Raw genomic sequence first — 11082 nt, forward strand, 5'->3', positions numbered from 1 at the left:
ACTGAGAAAATATTGGCAGGTAAGAAATTCAAAAATCTTTTACTTAAAATAGAAAAAGGACACCTCAAAAGAAGGGAGAGAGTGGTGAGGGACTAAAAAGGGAGATCCTCTTGAGGGCACAGTTGAGGTATTAAATAAGCACTTTGTTTTCACAGGAGAAGGTACTGCCAAAGTAACTTTTTAGACATAAAAAAAGAGGTACAGGAGAAATCAAAATAAAGTTGGATAGAGTTCTGGTCATCTCATTAAAGAAAGGATGCAACTGCATTAGAGAAGGTACAGAGATTTACAAGGATGTTTCCCGGGCTGGTAAATTGCAGCTTGAGCAAAAATTAGATAGGCCTGGCTCATTTTTTGTTGATGTGGAGATGCCGGCGTTGGACTGGGGTGAACACAGTAAGAAGTCTCACAACACCAGGTTAAAGTCCAACTGGTTTATTTGGTAGCAAAAGCCACTAGCTTTCAGAGCGCTGCTCCTTCGTCAGGTGAGTGGGAGTTCTATTCACAAACAGGGCATATAAAGACACAAACTCAATTTACAAAATAATGGTTGGAATGAGAGTCTTTACAGGTAATCAAGTCTTAAAGGTACAGACAATGTGAGTGGAGAGGAGGTTAAGCACAAGTTAAAGAGATGTGTATTGTCTCGAGACAGGACAGTTAGTGAGATTTTGCAAGTCCAGGCAAGTCATGGGGGTTACAGATAGTGTGACATGAACCCAAGATCCCGGTTAAGGCCGTGCTCATGTGTGCAGAACTTGGCTATCAGTCTCTGCTCAGTGACTCTGCGTTGTCGTGTGTCATGAAGGCCACCTTGGATCTCTTTAACCTGTGCTTAATCACAATATCCCAGGATATTGGGTTCATGTCACACTATTTGTAACCCTCACAGCCTGCCTGGACCTGCAGAGTTTCACTGGCTGTCTTGTCTGGAGACAATACACATCTTTTTAGCCTGTCTTGATGCTCTCTCCACTCACGTTGTTTGTATCTTAAAGACTTGATTAGCTGTAAGTATTCACATTCCAACCATTATTCATGTAAATAGAGTCTGTGTCTTTATATGCCCTGTTTGTGAACAGAATTCCCACTCACCTGAAGGGGCTTAGAGCTCCGAAAGCTTGTGTGGCTTTTGCTACCAAATAAACCTGTTGGACTTTAACCTGGTGTTGTTAAACTTCTTACCAGATTTGTATAGCCAGCTGTCCGGATATCTCCTGACTCCCTACCCATGATGTTTAAAACAATAATATTCTTAAAAACCAACTTGAGATATGTTGCTCCCTTACAGGGTTTTGCTATCTCCTTTTCAGTTCTGGTGGACATTAACCCGAGCACACAGAACCCTTTCCCCTTCCCCACTTACTGGCAGGGTGTTGTCAAACTTCCCCATAGTTTGAACCTAGATTCTCCTCCTCATGACGCCTTCCCCCAAACTCTTCCCTTTAAACTCGGGCTCTTTCGCCCTGGAGAAGTTGAACACTCCCCTCGCCCTGTACCTGCTTGCGGGCAGACAAGATCCTCAGCAACTTGCTGGCGTACATGTCGTTGGAAGCCTTGTTGTACTCGGTGACGGCGAAGTCTGCGGCTTTCAGCACCTCGGGACTGTTCTGGGGCACGAGCTCGGGGGCGCCCGGCGAGCCTGTCCCAGTGCGCCCGCACGCATGCGCACAAAAAGCCAGCAGCGCAATAACCAGTGCTCGGCACGCGCACATCTTCCCGCCTTTTCAAAACCCAACCGTCCTCTGGCCGCAGCTGCCGTCTTTATCAAGTGAGGATGAGGGCGGGCTACGTACGTCATCAGCCCCGCCCCACCCACACCACAACCAATCAGAATCCGGGGAAGGCGGGGCAAAGGCCTGAGTGACACTCCGGGGAGGCGTTGCAGTGATTTGTGGGTGGGTTCAGCTCGAGCGCCAGAACGGTTGGAGTGAGGAGCTCACAAGAAGCACTTTGATTGTGTTCAGGGGAAAGGTAGTGTTTACAAAGTCAACCTGAGCTAGCACTCTCGCACAGACCCAGAGGATTATGTTTACTTTGATGTAGTATCCCTTTTAGGAACTACATTTTTAATTTATCCCACAGTTTTTAAAATGTTTTTATTCCATTCTTAAAGTTCATTTATTAGTGTCACAAGTAGGCTTACATTAACATTGCAATGAAGTTACTACGAAAACCTCCAAGTCGCCACGCTCCGGAGCCTGTTCAGGTACACTGAGGGGGAGTTTAGTATGGCCAATGCACCTAACCAGCAGGTCTTTTGGACTGTGGGAGGAAACAGGAGCACCCGGAGGAAACCCAGGCAGACACGGGAGAACGTACAGATTCCGCACAGACAGCGACCCAAGCTGGGAATTGAACCCGGGTCCCTGGCGCTGTGAGGCAGCAGTGCTAACCACTGTGCCACCACGCCGCCCTTAAAGTTACAAAGCCAATGCTCAAAATGGATCAGGTGGATTCAAATCCATTCCTTGCTTGTTCCAAAAACCAAATTCAAATTCCAATTAAATCCAATTCATGGTCCCCACAAGAGAGGCAAACAAGATCCAAGCTGCTAAGATAAGGTGCTCTGACGAAGAGTCATCCTGGTTTGAAACGTTGGCTCTATTCTCTCTCCATAGATGCTGTCAGACCTGAGTTTCTCCAGCATTTTCTGTTTTTGTTTCAGAATCCAGCATCCATAGTATTTTGCTTTTACATTGACAGGATACAGCATTGCACCCCATCTTGGGCTTGATCTGACACTTGATCTTAGCCAAAGTGTAAAGAAGCACACAGCCCCAGAAGGGATAACAGCTCAGAGAACAGCCCTGGAGCAGAGGCCCCTGAAAGTAGATGTGGACAAATCAGCAAAGGTGACAAGGCAGATAAATTAAACATACAGAATCCCGGGCTTTATAAATAGGGACGTAGAGTACAAAAGTAAAGGAGTTATATTGAGCAGGTATAAACCCCAGTTCGGCCTCAACTGGAGCATTGTATACAATTCTGGGCACCAAACTTTAGGAAGGGTGTGTGGAAAAGATTCCTGAAAATGTTTCAGGGAGGAGAAACTCCAATTAAGTGCGTACATTGGAGAATCTGGGGCTGTTCTCCTCAGCGAAGTGAATATTTAAGAAGAGATTTGATGGAGGTGCTCAAAATCATGAGTAGATAGGGAGAAACTGTTCCCATTGACAGAAGAGGCAAGAACCAGAGGATACCGATTTAAGGTGATAGGCAAAAGAAACAATGGTGATACAAGGAGAAACTTGTTTATGTAGCATGTGGTTAGGATCTGGATTTCTCTGCCTGAGAGTGTGGAGCAGGAAGATTCAACTGAGGCCTTTGAGAGAGAATTAGATAATTATCAACCAGTCCTACCAATCTTCAAGACAAGGACCTCAAATTTCAGTTGGGTAATGCCCCTTTTTGCTGTGCAAGCCACTGACATCCAAAACACATATGCACACGTGTCCATGCCTTCCTGGTGAGAACATTTGCCACACATAGAGCGCATGCTAGAATTTGCAGGGTATGTAATTCATGAGATCAGTGTGTAATGTTGATTTAATGCCATTTTGGAGCTCAACTTTACAGTTAATGACCATGTCTTAATCTTCTATAGCTTGAACATGTGTTTAACAGCAGGAAGATCCCCCAGCAGCATGAATTAATGAGATCACCAACTACTTTCAGGTTAGTCGTTGATCGATTGTTATTGATTTGTTGAGTTCATTGACGTGTTTGGTGGTGAGTACCTCCCCCGACCCGACCCCTTCAACTCCACCTGACCCTCCCCTCCCCTGACCATGCCACATCCACCCCCCCGCCTGACTCAGCTGACCCGCTGACCCAAACCCCACCTGACCAGAACCCGCACCAAACTGACCCTCCAACCCAGCTGAAGCTCTCCTGACATCCAAACTACCCCCAGTGTCTGAACCCTCACCTCACTCCTGCCCTCTGATCCCCACCCTCCAACCCCCGCACCACCTGACCTCTGTTTTTTTTTATTCGTTCATGGCATGTGGGCATCACAGGCTGGGCCAACATTTATTGCTCATCGTTAAGGGCAATTAAGAGTCAACCACATTGCTGTGGATTTGGAGTCACATGTAGGCCAGACCAAGTAAAGATGGCAGATTTCTTTCCCTAAAGGACATTAGTGAACCAGATGCCTTTTTACAACAATTGACAATGGTTTCATAGTCATCGTTAGACTTTTAATTGAATTCAAATTTCACCATCTGCCATGGGTCTCTGGAGCATTACCCTCGGTTTCTGGAGAACTAGTCAAGCGACAATACCATGACACCACTGCTTCCCCTTACAACTCCCCACTCCTCTGTCAGGAGGGAAACTTACTGTAAGTGAGGGAAACTTACAATCAAAAATTATGGGACAGGCCTTCCGAGAATGAAGAAAGGACTGCATCCTGGAATATTGCATGAATACATGGAAAAAATGTGGGATTCCTTTGGCACTCTGGTCAAATGCTCAAATCCTGCAGTGGGGCTTTAACCAGCAATCTATGACTCAAATGTGAGTGCTGCCAACTAAGCCAAGCTGATCCAAACTATTTTGCACATTTGTAAAATATTCACCAGAGATACTGTCCAAAATCAATAATCAGTTATGCATTTAAGAAAAAAAACAAATGCTTAGAATGCACTGCCTGAGAATGTAGTGGAAGCAGATCCAATCAAGGCCTTCGAAAGAGAATTAGATAATTACCTGAAAAGAAAAGATTACAGAGGTATGGAGAAAAGGCAGGGGAGTGGGGCTAGGTGAGAGCTACATAGACACAATAGGCTAAATAACCTTCTTCTGTGCTGTATCCATTCTATATTTCTATATATGTAAATGAGGGAGAAAATAATAAAAATATACGTCGCTAGGGTGGGTTGAAATAAATAGAGTGGGGAAACTCATGTGGAGTTTTAACACTGGCATTGACTAATTGGGCTGGAAGACCTGTTCCTGTAAATTCTATGTAATATTGTTTAGCTTTAACCATAGAATGGACAGATAACCAGGATATTGATGAATTGATTCACTTACCACTACGTTATTTAATATTCTTCACCCTGATACCCAGTGGAACCACGGCAGATAAATAAATGGAGTGCCCTCTTTTTAATGAGTCAGTGGGGGTGGAATTAGCATGTCAAATGCTGCTGAACATTGTTCCAGCATCACCATGGGTGTACAACATCAGTGAGTTACCAAGTTTCAGCTTTAGCACAATGGTAGCCCTCTGCTGGTTTCAATTGTTTCAACACTCTTGCTCTTCCCCCATAGTTTTACAAAGTTTTTCCCTTGAAGTGTATATATAACTTACTTTTCAAAAGTTCCTATTGAAACTTTTTTAACTACACTTTCAGGCAGTACATTCCAGATCATCATAATTCATTACGTTAAAAAAAATTTCCTCATCTCAGATCCTCTGTATGTTTGACAATTACTGTAAATCTCTGTGCTTGGAAGGTTGTAGGTTCAAGTTCTTCTCCAGAAATCTGAGCACGTAATCCAGGAGTACTGGGTGATTGCTGCTCTGTTGGAAATGCTGTCTTCTGAATGAGATGTCAAGTCGGGGCCTCAAGTGCTCTCTCAGGTGGACGTTAAAAATCCCAAGACACTATTTTGAAGAAGAGCAGGAGAGGTTTCCCAAGTGTCATAGCCAATACTTATTCCTCAACCAACATAACTATTGGGTGGCACGGTAGCACAATGGTTAGCACTGCTACCTCACAACACCAGGGACCTGGGTTCAATTCCCAGCTTGGGTCACTGTCTGTGTGGAGTTTGCACATTCTCCCTGTGTCTGTGTGGGTTTCCTCTGGATGCTCTGGTTTCCTCCCACAGTCCAGAGATGTGTAGGTTAGATGAATTGGCCATGTTAAATTCTCCCTCAGTGTACCTGAACAGGCGCTGGAATGTGGGGATTTTCACAGTAACTTCATTGCAATGTTGATGTAAGCCTACTTGTGACTAATAAATAAACTTTTAACTTTAAAACAAATCTGTTACGACATTCTAGTCTGTGGATCTTTGCTGTGTATAAACTGATTGCTATGATTCGTAGATTGTAAGTGTTTATATTTCAAAAGTACTTAATTGCTTATAAATTGTTTCAGCTCACTTAGCATTCATAGAAATCATCATAGAAACCCTACAGTACAGAAAGAGGCCATTCGGCCCATCGAGTCTGCACCGACCACAATCCCACCCAGGCCCTACCCCCATATATTTTACCCGCTAATCCCTCTATTCTACGCATCCCAGGACACTAAGGGGCAATTTTAGCATAGCCAATCAACCTAACCCGCACATCTTTGCACTGTGGGAGGAAACCGGAGCACCCAGAGGAAACCCACGCAGACACGAGGAGAATGTGCAAACTCCACACAGACAGTGACCCAAGCCGGGAATCGAACCCAGGTCCCTGGAGCTGTGAAGCAGCAGTGCTAACCACTGTGCTACCGTGCCATTGAAGGAGTATGTCTGTTTTTTATTACTATGCCTAGACTACAGTATTCATTTCAATGATATATCCATTTCCATCAGGATGGGTATATTTTGCCCCTGTTATCTAGTGGCAGAAGACACCTAAGGTTTGAAGCAAACTGGTGAATATTGGTAACTTACATTCATGCACCAGACTTTGAACATGGCCTATCAGACTGAGAGACTGTCTTGGTGCACTCATGTGTCTTGCTCCAGGTGGTTCTCCAACTTGTTCACCCTTTGTACCAATCACACAGGCAAAGATGATCAACAGAATTGAAAAATAATAACCAGAAATTGTGTAACATACAATCTGCACTTTATGTCAGCAGCAGTTCCAAGAAAGATAGCTGAATGAGATGCAAGCCTCAAATAAATCCTTGGTCATAATGTTGTCGAGTGTAATAAGTGATGGAATATCCTGTTCCTTAAATGTTACAATCTCCAAAGACTACAAGCTTACATACGACGCAGACACCATGAATGGATTTCATAACAATGTATACTTCTTCCTTAGATATCCTCCTTGATTCTTTGAGAATCACCATATCTTGGCTTATGCCATTATTTTACTATGGAGTAGGGTGAGCCCTAAGCCGATCTCAGCTGGAATGAGGATTGAACCTCATACCATTGCTGTTATTCTGAATGACACACAGTAGCCGTCTAACCAACTGAGCTATCTAACCCTCTCACTGTCCTCAATGTATACTACAGTATGGAAACTCAATATTCAGTTTTATTTGGCCTTGGCATTATGATTGAGAATCTACATTGCACCCTCCAAGGGAAATATGTTCTTCTTCTGGTATGGTACGCAGAACTCCACAGATTACTCAAAATTGAGTCTTACCAGTCTTATCCTGGTGACTATTTTGCATTCCAACCCCTTGAGATAAAGGCCAACATTCTATTCGCCTTTTAAAATGTTTTTGCCTCTGTGTTGCAACTTTTAGTGATTTCTATTCTTGAACCCATTAATCTCCCTGCTCCTTCATGGTTCCCAACTTTTCACTCTCTGATCTATCTTTCTTCGAACCAAAATAGGTGACCTCACACATCACCACATTGTATTCCATCTGCTAAAGTTTTGCTCACTTACTTAATCTATCAATGTCCTTTTGCAACTTTTCACTCCAATCTACAGTATTTACTGTATCACCTGATTTGGTGACTTCAGCAAACTTAGATGTACGAGTCTATATACGTTTTTTATCTCTCATATGCGTTATTTATAAATATATTCTTATCATTCAGAATTATGATCCCAGCTGTTACTACTACCGGACAAGTCAGATCCCTGAGTAAACCCTGGCTTGATAGATCCTAGCTTTTCCTTTTAGAAATTGGAGGAAAGTTACTGAACAAATACACTGGTGAACATTTAACACAAAGAATAAAATATTTATTAAAACAAGAAAAATGAACCATATGACACCAGACAACAACATTGGAAAGATCACAATCCAAACACAAGAAGATGATTCATTTTCCAAATACTCCTTTACCCAGCAATATTTTTTACATAAACCAGTGAAGAGTTACAACTAGCTTGACGCAAAGGCTCCTTGTTTGGGATTGGCACATATGTAAACGGTTTTCTTCCAGTGAATTCTTGACCATTCACTTGATGCTTTTCACCCAACTCAGATCTCTCCACAAGGCACCCAAAAATAACTGCACTTTAAACTCACTGTTCCAGTAGCAACATCGCTAAACTGATCATGTTACTGAGTCCTACGACTGACTATTCAATTAACTACCCTCCCACTAACCTTGTACTTTTCTCAGAGAGCTGAAAAATCCCTGCCTTTGCACTCTGACACACATTGAATTCTTCCCTGTCTTTCTCTGTATCTTTGGGGGTGGGATTGTCTGACCGCGCTCGGCCCAAGGTTGGAAAATCCTGCCCGAGGTCAACAATCCTTTGCATAGTCTGTATCCTGCCTGCTACGATTCCCGTGGTGATTGGGATGGGAAAATTCCACCCTGCGTCTCTGCGTCACTTGACCACTGTCACGAGGCAACAGCCTAGCTGTTTTCAACTTTATGATTTTTCCCAAAATCATTAAACATATAACTCATTTCTAACACATCTCTTTAACCTCTGGGGTTGTAAAACCTCATAAAAAATGTATATACATATAAACAAACCTGAAAGATTGACCTTTCAGCAACAGGTTCACCCAGATATCTAGGTCAAGATCATAAAAAACCTAAGTGAAAATGGAACTACTTTATCTTTCCTAAATATATATTCAACACAAAAATTATACATTGCTCCTAACACCAGCAATTTTGTTACGTCAGAAAAGAACTATATTTTATGATCCAGTTAGAGACCAGTAACTTCTGATTGAAAGTAGATGAAATTTGAAATTCCAGGCATTTACTATGAGAATAAAGTCAGGAGTCCATGGTTTTCAACAGAAGAGGTTTTTACGATACAAGAGCAGTCAGTACATCTATTTTATACTCGAACACATAGAATTAGCACAAGGTAACATGGCTTAATAGGCAAACTGCAGTCAAACATGAGTGCTACCATCTAGATTGGGCAAGGGTATTAGACACATGGGAACACCAGCACCTGGAAGTTCCCCTCCAAGCTACTCACCATCCTGACCTAAAAATATATCAGCGTTCCTTCTCTATCACTGGGTCAAAATCCTGGAACTCCCTCCCTAACAGCTCTGTAGTGTGCTTACAACACAGGCACTGCAGCATTTCAAGAAGGCAACTCACCACCACCTTCTCAAGGGCAATTAGGAATGGACAATAAATGATGGCCTAGCCAGTGATGCCCACATCCAGTAAATAAAAAAGTGTCAGGATGGTGCATGACTTGGTAGAGAACTTCCCATGTATTTGCTGCCTTGCCCTAGGTGGTAGAGGCCACAGGTTTGGAAGGTGTTGCCTAAGGAACCTTGGCGAGTTCCTGCAATATATATTGTAGATGGTGCACACTGCTACAACTGTTAGCCAACGATGGAGGGAGTGGATGTTAAAGGTGGTGAATGGCAATCAAGAGGGCTGCTTTGCTCTGATGGTGTTGAGCATCTTGATTGTTAACGGAACTGCACTCATCCAGGCAATTGGAATGCATTCTGTCTCACTCCTGAATTGTGCCTTGTAAATGATGGATAGGCTTTGGATCAGGAGTATAATGGAATACCCTCCACTTGTCTGGATGAGTACAGCTTCTACAACACTCAAGAAGCTTGACACTGTCCAGGACAAAGAGGCCTACTTGATTGACACCTTACCACCACCTCCAACATCCAACACCTCCACTGTCAACACACAGTGTGGCAGCAAGCACCGTGTACCATCTTAAAGTGCAGCGCCTGAACTTTGTTTTTGGACTGGATACAATACTCCAATTGTGGCAAAATTCTGCTCTTGCACAGTATGGCCCTATAATGAAGTCCAGGATATAATATGCTTTATAACTGCTCTCTCAATCTGTCTTCCCACCATCGATGGTTAATGCAAGTCTTTAGACTTGTACTCTTTATTTTATATTGTCTCTTTATGTACTTCCTACCAAAATGACTCACTCACACTTCTCTGTGTTGAACTTCACCTGCCACCCATCCTCCCATTCCACCAACTTGTCAATGTCTCTTTGCAATCCTACACCATCCTCCCATCAGTGCACCATGCTTCCAAGTTTTGTATCATCTGCAAACTTTGAAATTGTGCCCTGTACATCAAGGTCGATGTCATAACGATATACCAGGAAAAGCAAAGGTCCCAATATTGATCCCTGGGGAACTCCACTACAAACCCTCTTCCAGGCCAAAAAACATCCATTAACCGTAATGCTTTGTTTTCTGTCACTCAACCAATTCTGTGTGCATTGTCCCTTTTATTCCATGAGCTATAACTGCTCACATGTCTGTTGTGCAGCAGCACTGTGTCAGACATCTTTCAGAAGTCCATGTACACCACCTCAACAACATTTCCCTCATCAACCCTCTCTGGAACTTCTTTAAAAAAACTCCAGCAAGTTAGTTAAACATGTTTTTTAAGGAAATCCATGCTGGCTTTCCTTAATTAACTGTCATTTGTCCATGTGACTATAAATTCTGTCCTAAATTATTGTCTCTAGAAGTTTCCCCACCACTGATGTTAAACTGACTGCCCTGTAATTGCTGGACTTATTTTGCACTCTTTTTTTGAACAATGGTGTAACATATGCTACTCTCCAGTCCTCTGGGGCCATCCTTGAGTCTAAGGAAGGAAAATTATGGCCAGTGCCTCTGCAATTTATACTCTCACTTCCCTCAGTATCCTTGGATGCATCTCATCTGTTTTTGGTGCTTTATCAACTTTAGGTATAGATAACCTATCCAAAAGCTCCTCCTTTTCAATTTGAAATCCATCCAGTGTCTGGATTATCTCAACTTTCACCATGGCCTGGGTAACATTGTCTTCCTTCATAATGACAGATGCAAAATATTCATGTAATACTTCAGCTATGCCCCCTTCTTCCATGTGTAAATTCCCTTTCTGGACCTGAAAGCCATACTCCTCCTCTTACCAGCCCTTGATTATTTATATGCCTATGCCTATATCCCTATTTTGGGA

The 11082-nt window shown here is 42.9% G+C and overlaps 1 pseudogene across 1 annotated transcript in view; it reads right to left on the reverse strand.

The window, feature by feature from the left end:
* Positions 1-1715, reverse strand: part of LOC144504741 (cystatin pseudogene) — an 8221-nt pseudogene extending 6506 nt beyond the window's left edge. Inside the window, exon 1 of the transcript XR_013499695.1 lies at positions 1500-1715. The product of XR_013499695.1 is annotated as a cystatin pseudogene (transcript). The remainder of the gene's footprint in view (positions 1-1499) is intronic.
* Between the last annotated feature and the right edge of the window lie 9367 nt (positions 1716-11082).

Source organism: Mustelus asterias, chromosome 15 (genome assembly GCF_964213995.1).
Source record: "Mustelus asterias chromosome 15, sMusAst1.hap1.1, whole genome shotgun sequence".
Lineage (NCBI taxonomy): Eukaryota > Metazoa > Chordata > Chondrichthyes > Carcharhiniformes > Triakidae > Mustelus > Mustelus asterias.